The sequence below is a fragment of the Adiantum capillus-veneris genome, chromosome 23 (assembly GCF_014529385.1).
Source record: "Adiantum capillus-veneris isolate H3 chromosome 23, ASM1452938v2, whole genome shotgun sequence".
Taxonomy (NCBI): Eukaryota; Viridiplantae; Streptophyta; class Polypodiopsida; order Polypodiales; family Pteridaceae; genus Adiantum; species Adiantum capillus-veneris.
Genome location: NC_140953.1, coordinates 71,325,301 through 71,337,355, shown reverse-complemented (window position 1 = coordinate 71,337,355; position 12,055 = coordinate 71,325,301).

Here is a 12,055-nt window from a genome sequence, read left to right as displayed (position 1 = left end):
CTGGTGATAATGGAGGAGGGATGGAGCGAGTGTGGCCAACCTGAGAGGCGGGGTGGCCTCTGTGGTTGCCAGGTCAAGGGAAAAACAGGGCCAACAGTAATCGAGCCAGAAACAAACTTTTTTTAAAATTTGCATGCTTCCTCGAATGGGGCCAATTCCGCGGTCGCGGCTTCGAAAGCCGGGGCTAATGATGGACAGTGAGACGGGCCATGGCTAGGGGTGCCGCTAGAGCTGGGCCGCATGGACCGTGGTGGGGAAAAAGAGAGAGAGAGAGAGGAGGAGGAAGGGCCACAAGCCTAGCATGGCGGGTCCGCCTTGTCAAAGTTTTAGTAGGACTACTTGAGATCTTCTATAGTTGTATATGAAGGGCTGAGAGATGTGCCACTCGTGGCACCCTAGCTGGCTAGGTTATTGTTGATCCTATCAGACGTGTCGCCACGCCTCAGGTGAAGGAAAAAAAAGGACATTTCTTCTCGATTTTAAAAAACCGGCTATCACCACATGTGTGGAATGCATAGAAATTTGTGGAATTGAATTTTCCGCCCTTGTAGTGCATTGCATTTTTTCATGTTGATTCCCCTTCCCTCTTTGTTTTCTGCTTTTGTGTGCATTATTTCAAGTGTGTGTAGACAGGTGTCCCCCCCCCCGTCGCGCAAGGTTGTGTCATGAAGAGTGAGAGAGAGAGAGGAGAGAGAGAGAGAGACGAGAGAGAGAGAGAGAGAGAGAGAGAGAGAGAGAGAGAGAGAGAGAGAGAGAGAGAGAGAGAGAGAGAGAGAGAGAGAGAGACATGCAATTGTGTGCAGGGAGAACAGGAAATTAGTATATATGTATGGGTGTGCAACAGGTTGTGGTTTTGATGATGGGTGTGTGCATCGGTTTATGTGGAATTGCAAGTGTTCCATTGGGAAAAGTGTGTAGGTGTGACTGTTTTCTAGTGGATAGGGATGTTGTGGAAGCCTTGAGCCACAGAGAGGCATTTTTGGTGAGTGATAAGCGTGTTCCCTTTTCCCCCTTTCCATCTTTTGGTGCCCCCACTGCTACAAATGGGAGCGCAATGTCCTTGAAAAATATCCAAAACAACATTTTGCAATCCATGAAAAGTACAAATCTGCATACCTGGCACATCCCATAGCCCATATCCAACGTCGTATCTGAACAGAGAGAGACAGACAGCAGGAGAGAGAGAGAGAGAGAGAGAGAGAGAGAGAGAGAGAGAGAGAGAGAGAGAGAGAGAGAGAGAGAGAGAGAGAGAGAGAGAGAGAGAGAGAAAGCATGCAGGTGCACCTCCTTGAGCGGAGTGCTATGCCGGCATGGCGAGAGGAGAAGTGAGGGAGGAGAAGAATGACACAAACGTTGGGTGCAATCTCCCCCGTGCAAGAGTGAGCATTTTCCTCTTGCACGTATTTACTTATAGATTTCTTGGATGCTAAAATGAGTACAAACTGGATGACTGGTCATAAATGGCCAAAGCTTATGAAGAGCACTTGAATAATAAAATATACATAAAATGACATATCCTCTCACATAGTCATTAGCTACTAATTCTTTTTCCACATGTCAGCTACAATAAATAGTGAAATATCAATTCCATTACACCTACAAAGGAGCACACAGATTGCTCCATGGTGATATGTACGTGATTAAGAATGTGGCAGAATGCTAGTTCAATTTTCAATGGTGATGAAGATGCGGATGATGTATTTTGAGTTGTTTATGCTCTCATTGCGGATGCAAAGTGATGAAGAAAATGTGCAGACAATGTTGTTGGTGTTGCGAGGTAAAGCGAAGGCTTGGTTCAATGGTTTGCATGATGTAAACAAGCAGAGTTGGATTGGTTTTTGAGAGCGATGTGCAAATTTTGAAAGGTGGTGTCAGTTGGTGAAGCGGATGCAAATATTAAAGTCCTGCGACAATATTTAATTGTTTTTGTGGATAAGTTTGAAACCTATTGGAGGGATTTGGTTGCTGATACCCAAGTGGCCAATGTGGCATTCTTCAAGCCGGATAAGTTTCTAGCTTGCCTACATACTTGTGTTCGACAGAAGGTCAATTTTGAAGAGCCAAAGAGTTGTGTTGAAGCTATCAAGGTTGCTAAAGTAAAGAGCCACAAAGTGAAGAAGAAATTTGTGATGAGCTTGCTGAAGCCTACAGAGTATATGCTTGTTGTGTGGTAGGTTGTTCCATGGGCCCAATCAAAGGTGGTTTCAATTGTGTGGAGTGTAGAGCCTACTAGGGCAAGGCCTATGATTGATTATGTTCCTTTGGAGTAGCCTATTTGTGAGATGCATATGCCAATTGTGGAGGAGCTTGTCAACGAAGATGAGCCTTTTGTTGAAGAAGAACCTGTATACAGAGAAAGTAGCCGATGGAAAAGTTTAAGTGCAGCTTAAAGAGGTAAAGCTAGTTCTTTTGGACATAGTACATGAGGATATCTTGAGTGTCCATGTAATTGAAGAGCAAGTCAAAGTGTCCGAGCCCGTGGAGGAAGATATGTAGTTGAAGGTTCTATGCAGCACCATGTAGATGACTTTGCTCATGAAAGTTGCGGTGGAGTGTGCTATGGTGGTGAAACAGGTACATGGCTTGGTCAAGAATGAGAAAGTTGCTATGGTTGTGGAAGAGGAACATGTAGAAGAAGAGGGTCTGCCAGAGGTGATGGTGGAGCTGTGTGGCTCTATTTCCTTGGGAGGAAGTGGTTGAATCTGCTACAGGTATAGGATGCAAGGAGGAGCTAGTGCAGATAGGAGAGCCTACGGTCCATGGAAAGGTGCTTTTGGTGGTGCATGGAGAGGAGGAGCAGGCTAGTGCTTGGTTTGCCTTTGTGTAAAATGATAAGGTAAGCATTTGAAACTTGTCATGTCCTTTTAAGGAAAAAAGAAGAGAGAGAGAGAGAGAGAGAGAGAGAGAGAGAGAGAGAGAGAGAGAGAGAGAGAGAGAGAGAGAGAGACAGAGAGAGAGAGAGAAAGAGAAGAAGAAGATATGTTTTAATCTTGTAGGATCAATCCCAAGAGACCTTAAAGATCTAACCAAGGAGTCTTGAACTAGACAACTCTTGTTCAAGAAGGAGCTCGGATAACCACTCTATCGAGCTTGGGTACTAGAAAGGTCATTCTAGTTTCACCTTCTTGCTCACACACACACACACACACACACACACACACATTGTTCAAGGAAGTTTTTTAAAACTCCCAGAACCTCACATTTTGTTTGGACATTGTGAAGGAGTTAAAACATGGAACTTACCTGCTAGGTTATAATTTAAACTTCTCCCCACTAACGATACATTGGCACTTTATTCTAGCCAAATGTAGCTCTATGATTCTTTTACTAATAATCAAAAGACTACTACGAGTATCTTTTAGTAAAAGTTTTTTTTAATTTTTTAACACTTAGGTGATTTCTCCTCGGACAATCCCTGCATTGAGTATTTCATTCATATATGAAAATTATCCCGTTGAAATCACTATTCGTTAGGTACTTCTGCTAATGGTGGGGATGTTGTGGTATTTAGTCAATACTATGCATGATGGAGTTGATGGTTATATTGTATGTTGGGTGACTATCATGGGTTTGTACCTTGCACTTTCCTTAAGGGTGAATCTAGGCTTATCCTGGTTTCATCTAGGTATATAATGGTGGGAACCTATAATAATTTTAAAAATTTTAAACACTCCAAAATTATACAAAACGATGAATGCTTGCAGATTTTTTTCTCACGTTCTCCTAATGCCTCTTGTGGAGAAAACCGCCTAGCTTGGATGGTTGGATAACAAACACTTTACCCTATTATGTGTTGACGAACCCACGTTATGGCCGTTTTTTCTCTCTTTTAGCGTTGAACTTACACACATACACACACACACACGCACACACACACATAGTAATGCTATTGCGTTATATAAAGCCACAAAGGATTGCAGCAAACCAGTGCTCTCTAAGTACACACACATTGCAAATTTTTTAGTGCGCTTTAGCTGAGAACATCACTGGTTCTCTAATACTCACACACTTGCATTTTGAATATTGCATGCGTATTAGCTTAGAATGACAATAGAACTCTGGCTTTGTTAATTCACCAGCAAGTAATTGCTTGAGAGTGTTACAGTAAAGTGAGTTTCACACACGAGATTTCAACATATACTTGATCTGCTAAACAACACATTGCTATAAACATACCACCATACGTTCTAATATTGGAAGGAAGGCAGTAACACGCAAACTACTTCATACACATGGCGGAGACTTCAATAGCCTTTGATAACATCACATCGGCCTCAGTTCCCAAGTTATTGTTGATTTTTTCTCGCTTTACAAAGCTTTACTTGCACTGGTCTTATTCTAGCATTTATTTACTTTCTTTTAAGACTTGTACATGTTTTTTCTTTCCATGGCAAAAAGTATAACACACTATTTGAAAAAAAAAGGGGGATTAAATATCCTTTACTTTTGCCTCAATCATGTTTTTTTGAGGTCGACTTTGAATTAGTTGCAGTTTGTCATAACAATAGAAAGTTTTCAAATAAGCTCTTGACTATTCAAATAGTGCTTCGTCTAAGGCGTTTAAATATTTGCTTACAAGAAAGATAGTCAAGCAAATAATGCACTAACTCCAATTTTAGTATATTGCATGTTGTTCAAGCTTGTTACTATAATCACAAGTACTTTTTAGCTAAATATTTTGTCAAACACTAGGAAAAAAAGTTCTACTTCATGTGTTAAGTTAATTGTATACCATTAGCTGGTTTATGAACTATTCCACAACAATACTTTGTTTACAAATAATTAGAGTTTCCCCTCTTTCTAGCCATTAATATTTTGGCTCTAAAACAAAAGCCTCGATCATCTTCGAACAAATTTGAATGCATGGATAAGAGGGACATGGATAACAACTATTGGGTCCATCCTATACCTGCATTCCACGCATAACAAAAATGTTGACGATTTCTTTGTTTGCATGATGGTTGCAGGTGAGGACTTCAGCTTCTTTTATCTTTGAATTCAAATGCTATTTGACTAGTTTTTGCAGGAAAACTTCTACTACTACTACTTCATTTTTTACTTCTTAGATGTAAATAGGAAACATCAAAATTCTACTTCATATGTGATATGTTTAAAGGAAAAAATTGTATGTACTCACTTTTACTCATCTTTGTCAAATATCTTTTTGAATTGTATGGTTCAAGTTGTGAATAAAGTATATAGATTGATACTCCAATACACACACATAGGCAGAAGGGCGTAAATTGTTTTGTCAATTTATGACCAAGAGACTGACAAAGATACATAAAAATTAAATTATTAGGTTTTTGACCTAGTTTTAATAGGGATACATACACACAATCATAATATCCTTAGATTGACTGGTTTAAAGGTTGTATGTATTACCATTTTTCTTTTTGCTTACTTTTTTTTGTTCACTTTTTGTCAGGTATCTTAACACTACAAATACGCTACTGGAATACGGATCCTTAATACCCCAAAAAAACTAGAAGCTATCAATAAAAAACTTAGAATGGCTCGTACTAAATTATACAAATATACCCTTAGGCGTCCTTTAATGTACGCTGCAAATAGATACAGACCTTTCCTAGCCAGAGCTGCCAAAGAAAATTAAATCTCTTGGTTGTATTTCCTATATTTGTTTCTCTAATTTATGTTGTTCTCTCTATTTTCAGAATGTTCCTTTGCCCTTGGGATGGAATTCCTAGTCGAGCTCACTTCTTCTAAAGCTAGTATATGTGTTTTACGTTGCATTGAGGATACAACTGCCTCTAAGATTATTGTCGGATCTACAAATCTAGAGAATTATCCTCATGATTCTCTATTGCAACTTTTTTTTGTAATGATTGGATGAAGGTCTGGTGAATAACAAGAAAGAAGGACTTAAATTCTTAGAAGAGGAATTAAAACAACTTTTTCTACTTCATATAATTCACACACAGTCACTTGCTACCTCTTCTTCCTCTGGTGCAGAGTTAACCAATTTCCTTAAAAAATTATGTGGACTTAACCCGACTTTCATCACTACATCAACTGCTCCTATTGTCAATATGCCAAGCAGTATCTTTAATTGCAACTTAGTGGTGCTTGAAGAAATTAAGAATTTTCAATAGGACTTATGCTCTCTTAGTGAGTCCACACTCTCAAAAATGGTCCTAAAGTGTCAAAATGTTTCCCTTTTCTTCCTCCAAAACAAGTTGAGGTAGAAGGGGCAAGTGTGGACAAATAACTTTGGACCCTTCCCAACAAAAGTTTTTTGGCACCTATCTCACTTGAATCTTGGATTTTTTTAGCCAACTTTCATGATGCCTGCATGGATGATTGTAGGGTTCATATTTTTAAAGGCACTCAATTCTTGGATAAAGCAGAGTTAATCAATGCTCCGTTTGCCATGAATTTTTTGGATCTTACAAAAAATGATCTACTAATACTGGGATTTACGAACGCACAAAGAGTATTACGTCTTTCTCTAAGCCAAATGTAGACTACTATTAAGATTCTATTTTGAATATTTATAGGCCTTATATCAAATGTGCATGTAAGTTCCTAGACAACAAAGCTGTATGAAAGTCGAGCATCATTTGGTTTGACCATGCATCTGATACATTCTTCATCACTTGGAATTATTATTCCCTGTCAAATTTTCAGAGTTTCACTTATAATCATTAATAGATTCATGAGTAGGAAGACAAGCGTAACTTGGTTTTAGAATGTATTGCATTCATTCACTTCCTCAACATGATGCTTGAAGTTCTCAAAGAGCTTAAAGAAGATGAACCTGGTACTTTTTTGACATCCTATGGCAATTACAAAGGAGTGAAGACTCGTCTTATCCTACTTAAGCCCATTATGAAGGAAGAGTCTACCCCATCCCTAAAAAGACCGATTTCTTTAACTAACACTCCTAATTTGCTTACTTCCTTTTTGACTCCCTCTATTACTTCTAATTCTAACATTGGCAGAGGTAAAACTAAAAGCTATACCAGTAGAGGGAGAGCCAAAAATCTTCTTATGAAACATCTTCTTGATATGTGATTGTAATATTTTCAAATTGTTACCAATTTGGCGGGCAAGAAGATCTTGAACAGAAAGAAGAAGGCTCAGAACGAGATTTATGTGTATGGTCTTTCTTTAAACAACATTTTAGATTTGTAACCACCTAAATCTTTTTTTTTTTGGAAATCTTTCATCAATATTTTGGGAATACTCTACTACTTAGTTTTGTTATGTTTGGTTGGAAATATACATATCTGCTAAAAATTTGGTTTTACAATACTCACTTTCTAAGATTACACATCACTCCTACTTGTAACTGCAATGATCATCCAGAGTTTACATCACAATTTGATAAATTTGGCTCACAATTTGTACTTCAAACTTGGACATTTGCGAAGATCTTGAGATTCGTGCAACATTGTTGAACAAAGGATTAAATTATATCCCCCTCCCTCCACTTAACCCTCACTTGGATTTTCCTACTCTTCTTAACTACTTAGCCGACTAGGTTAATAAACTCCAACTGGAGTCAGAGGTGATCCATACCCTTTCTCAACTACTTTTTCACAACTTTTTGAACAAAGTAGTAAACATGAATCCATAGTGGCTTAGTACGGACACTACTTGGTTTACTCTTGATATTCTCACAAAAATCAGAGATCTAGCATCTAAATTCTTCATCGTGGGACTAGACAAGGCTGGAAATACAACTACAATTATTTGTAAACAATTGGTGCATTTGGTTGCACTTGAAAGATTAAATGGTGATGAATTCTCCATGTCAACTCTTAACCCAATTGATATCGGGAATCTACTTACATCTCAACTTCAAGAAATAGGCTACAGTCTTGACAACAAAAACCTACATGTACTTTTTCCCACTTACAAAGCACATAAACATAAATTTAGATGGATCTCGGATGTCTCCAATGGAATTTATACAGAAATTACAGATTGCTTGAACAAATGTCTTAATTTAATTATGATAGAGCTAGAACTCCAATGTGTAACTAAACAAAAAACCACTCACGAGTTTCTTAGGATCAATTACAATCCATTTTGGATTATTAAGAATAGTACCGAACCATTTTTATGTTCTCTTGTTTTTTGCATTTATGGTTTGCTCTGGAGATATAGCAGATCTGCGACCATCTTTGGCAGTGATATCCATTACAGATCTATGGGAGTTTTAAAAGCATATGATTTATGTGTGACTAGCACTTGAGAGTGCTTGTGCTCTGCTAAGTGCATTTTACTTCCTGTAGAGACCTAGTTTTGTGCTTTTTCTCACATATTCATTGGCGCCTATTTGAGCACATGTCCTATGGTTTTGCAATAAGAGTTTCACATTTTGGATGTATGTTGGGTTGCGGATACTACCATTGTACAATGTTGTGGAGCCCAATTTGGCTTATTTTGGTAGTCCTGGCTATTTTTTAGACTTGGTCGGGAAGATCCCTTTCTGAGAGCGGGACTAATTGTGTTTGCATAACCTTTTGTGAGGGTTGTTGCATGAGTTTTTTTAAACTGAGCACTGGGGGCTGAGTTACACAGTGTGAGGTGGATTAAGTTGTTGGAGATACCCATTCATGGCCTCACCATATGATATGTATAGATGGGTATGGGTGCTTTTACGCCAAGGTGGTAGTCATTCGAGAGTTTATTTGAGCAGTATATGCTCTGTAAATATTTTTTTATAATCATTTTTTCAACACCCTTCTGTATGTGAAAATGTGAGAAAATGTAGGATAAAATAAGCCCTACATTTGAACCCACGTAATAGGATTTTTTTTAATTTTGTAGTAACTCCCTCGAGAGTATATGCTAGTTTATGCCCAAAGAGCCCTCTTGATATTTTATGCCTTGAGTTTTGCTTGAGATTTTTATCTCCATTTAAAGGAGACTCTGCCAAATTTTTCCCATTACAAGTCCCCTAGTTTGCCCATGGCACTCTTTTGCAATCAATGACCTTAAGGTGATTTTGCTGAGTTTTTGGTTGCAATTTTGATCTCTGAATAGTATAATCTTCTCTAAATAGAGAAGATTATACCAAAATTTCCACAAAAACTTTGCCATATATTTATAGTCTCCTCTCTTGCATTTGCTCTTGTCAGTCATGGGTTGAAACTTTTGAGAAAGAAGAGTATTATACAAAGAATTTTGATGGCACAAACTTCACAATATGGAAGCAGCGTATGCTTGATGTCTTGGTCAATAAGGGCCTTGCAATGCCATTGAAAGAGCGTAAACTGATAATGAGAGGGAGGAACTTGATGCTTGTGCTATGGAAACCATTAGCCTACACCTTGGTGAGCCCATTTTCTTTACGAGACTATAGACAAGAACTACTGCAAAGGAATTATGGGAGTCCTTATGCTCGGCTTGGGATGGTAAGAGTGCATTGAACAAAGTGTTTTTGAAGCTTATGTGCTTGAATATGAAAGAGGGTAACAGTGTCAGTTCACATTTGAATGACAATAATGTTTTCGCACAATTGACTTCTAAAGGGTTGAATTTCAATGATGAAATGAAAGCCTTTTTATTGCTATGCTCTTTTCTTGCATCATGCGATAGGTTTAGCGATACCATTAGTGTGTGAGAGTCTAGGGGCCTTCCATGTGGATCGTTCAACCTTACCACACTATTTATAAGCCCTTTGGCCTTCTATGTTTAGGATTTCATGTCCACATCTTGGCAGTTGGCCCTTGGCCTGGGTGCATGACCCCCATGGATTTCCCTTAGACTTACATTACTCCCCACTTAGAGAAGTGTTAAAAAAAGTGGGAAACTTATTCTTAAGAACACTATTGTTTTCTCAAGTGGCATCTTCTTCAGGTTAGTCTTTCCACTTGACTAAAACTTGTTGACGCACATGATGAGGAGTACACAAATCATGATAGTCTAAGATGTTTTAGGTTCATGCGGCTGGACTGGAGATTCAATGAAATCAACCAAAATCTGGTAATGACATTGTCATACCCATGTAAGAATTTATGTAAATGACTTACATGAAATACCAAATGAATACACGATTGCATAGGTAATGAGAGTTTGTAAGCCCTATCACCAACTTGCTTGAGTATCTTAAGAGGCCCACAATATCTCGGAGACAATTTAGGTGTTGGCCTAGTCTTCAAACTTTTTGAATGCTCTGGCACACGCAAAAGTATCTCTTCCCTGTCTGTGAAGGTAACTTACCGACTTCTCTCAGCAGCATACTTCTTATATTGATCATGTTCTTGTTAGGACATTTTGATGAGCCAGTATCAGCATTTCCATATGGTCCTAGAGAAAATCCTTGACCTGTTGGAGATTTAACGTTGCCAACCCCATCGTAACTGGTGACCTAGGTTGAAAACCATACATGATCATGAATGGAGTAAACTCAGTTGTAACATGATTAGCACCATTGTAAAGATAAGCTTTCCAACTTGATTGCTTCTTACTAACGTATGCTTGTAGCATATCCTCTAGCACTTGATTGACTTGTTGAATTTGACCATCCATTTCAGAATAATCTACAATACTTACGTTGAGTTGTGTACCCAATCATTTAAACACAACCCTTCAAAAGTATTGTTAAGCTTGGGATCACAATCGACTCACAATGTTACTTGGCCATCCATACAAGTTGTACAGATTGTCCACAAATAAGTTAGCTAACTATGGAGTCTTTATTGTTGACCTAGTTGGAATATACTTGCAAAGTTTAGTCAACCAATCTACGACCACCCATACAGAGTCATGACCTCAAATAGTGGTTGGTAAACCCACAATGGAATCCATAGAGATACTTTCACATTTTCCATTGGGAATCTCCAAAGAATGGATGGAAGAGACCTCCTACTTTTAGGTACTCTGCTTTATTGTCTTGACATTTTTGGCAATGTAAGATGTAATCTTGAACATAGCCATATAAACATGGCAAGTAGAACTATCATCGTACAAGAGTATAAGTCTTCTCAATGCCCAAGTGCCTTGCAATTGGATTGTCGTGACATTCATAAAGAATTTGCCACCAAATGCCACGTCTATCGGTGCACATACTCTCCCCTTGTGAAGTAGGTAACCATCATTTAGGGAAGAATTCTTCCATCTAAGCAGCTCATCACTGAAAGAGGAGAACCAAGTGTGAAGGTTAAAGACTCACTACCAACATTAGAGTGAGAAGGATCCCTCATTTGCACATGGCTCCACACTTTGGAGTATACCTCCTCATGCTGACATTTGCCCTTAAGAGATTCTAAAAACTTGCTTTGTATCTTGGTAAAGAGAAGAGAGTGATCTCAAGCATTTGACCAAGAGCATCAACTACCACCTTATATCCTCCTTTATGATATCAAAGCTTAGCATCATACTCTTGAAGAATCTCAAACCACCTGGACTTTTGACTCTTCAAATCAGATTGTTATGTCCCATTTTATGCTTTCATGGTCAAACACAATCTGTGCACCATACAAATAATGTCACCAAGTCTTCAAAGTTGACACTATTTCATAGAGTTGTCTTTCATAAGCAGAATTGTTCTTCTGGGCTAAATCAAGCTTCTTGCTTTTGAATGCAATTGATTTTCCCTCATGTAGAAGGATTGCTCCAATATCACAATTACTAGCATCCATTCCTAAATTGAATGGGTTCAAAGGATCCACAATAGCTAAAATAGGAGATGTAGCTAGTGCATCCTTGAGAGCATCAAAACTTTGCTATTGAGATGTACCCCACAAAAAAGTTTTGTCCTTGGTCTTTATTTTGGCCTGTCATCGAAACCACAATATGAGCATAGTTTTATGCTTTCATGGTCAGACACAATCTCAAATTGTGCCCCATACAAATACTGCCACCAAGTCTTCAAAGCTGACACTATTGCATATGGTTCTCTTTCATAAGAATAATAGTTCTGCTGAGTTGAATCAAGCTTCTTGATTTTAAATGCAATTGGTCTTTCCTCATGTAGAAGGATTGCTCCAATAGCACGATTACTAGCATCCATTTCTAAAACAAATGCCTTCAAAGGATCCAAAATATCTAATATAGGAGATGTAGCTAATGCATCCTTGAG